Source organism: Littorina saxatilis, unplaced genomic scaffold, assembly GCF_037325665.1.
Source record: "Littorina saxatilis isolate snail1 unplaced genomic scaffold, US_GU_Lsax_2.0 scaffold_3172, whole genome shotgun sequence".
Classification (NCBI taxonomy): domain Eukaryota; kingdom Metazoa; phylum Mollusca; class Gastropoda; order Littorinimorpha; family Littorinidae; genus Littorina; species Littorina saxatilis.
This window is the reverse complement of record NW_027129264.1, coordinates 7,501-8,716: the sequence shown is the minus strand read 5'-3', so window position 1 is coordinate 8,716 and position 1,216 is coordinate 7,501. Positions and strand designations below refer to the sequence as shown.

Genomic DNA, 1,216 nt, shown 5'->3' with positions numbered 1-1,216 from the left:
AGTTGTCCTCACTGTAAAAGTGCAAAGGTCGAATCTATTTAGCGAAAAATCCACTGTCATCTATCTCTATATCTATATATAGATATATATATACGGCTTCTGTGTGTGTGTGTGTGTGTGTGTGTGTGTGTGTGTGTGTGTGTGTGTGTGTGTGAGTGTGTGTGTGTGTGTGTGTGTGTGTGTGTGTGTGTGTGGAGGCAACACCTGTGGATTGTAGAGTTCTGTTTGTGATGGGGTCTGGCGGCTTTTGTCTGTCTGTATGTTCTGGCCTTTGAGAAGCCATAACAGTTAATATAGGGCTTAGAAATAAGCTCTAAAATTCTCAATCCCGTTTGAGAGGACTTCGCCTTCAAAGGTGATTGTGGTGAACCGCCACGCTGTCTGTCTCTGTCTCGCGATTCACCCCGGCGAAGCCGGGTATTCCTCTAGTTGTTATATATATATAAATGAATAAGTAACAAAAACAAACAACTACATTCATTGATAAAACTTGACTAGCTCTTTAACTTCCTCCACAGCTGAATTTGTCACAGTTTATCCCCACAATTTAGACACGGAAACACGAGTATCTTCGCCACACTGAATGCCTGGTGCTAAGTGCTCTGAGAAATCAGCTCAACATGTTCCAGACCTGTGGAAGTGAGTCTCAAAAATATTCTCTTCCCTGCACTTAAGCAATTGCATCTCCCAAGTGGTCTAGTGGTTAGGATTTCGCGCTCTCACCGCGACGGCCGGGGTTCGATTCCCCGCTTGGGAAGATATTTTGTATTCTAAATAATTTTCTTGACATGTCTGAGTCGATCTGAAATGTTTAATTCTATTTATTCATTCATCTCTTTATTATTACTCACTGGACACTTTTGGCTTCGTCTAAAATTTATGCTTCTACTGGTATTTATTTTATTGTAAACTCGTTCAAGGCCTATTTTCTTGGCACGTTTCAGTCGGTCTGAATTGCTTGCTTGCTTGATTGCTTGCTTGATTGCTTGTTTGATTGACTGTTTGATTGACTGTTTGATTGACTGTTTGATGACTGTTTGATTGACTGTTTGATTGACTGTTTGATTGACTGTTTGATTGACTGTTTGATTGACTGTTTGATTGACTGTTTGATTGACTGTTTGATTGACTGTTTGATTGACTGTTTGATTGACTGTTTGATTGACTGTTTGATTGACTGTTTGATTGACTGTTTGATTGACTGTTTGATTGACTG

General features: G+C 40.0%; 1 non-coding gene across 1 annotated transcript; it reads left to right on the top strand.

Moving 5' to 3' along the window:
- Window positions 1–685: 685 nt before the first annotated feature.
- Trnae-cuc (transfer RNA glutamic acid (anticodon CUC)) lies at window positions 686–757 on the top strand. The gene has a single exon. It is a non-coding gene; the product is annotated as a tRNA-Glu (tRNA).
- The last annotated feature ends 459 nt before the right edge of the window (window positions 758–1,216 follow it).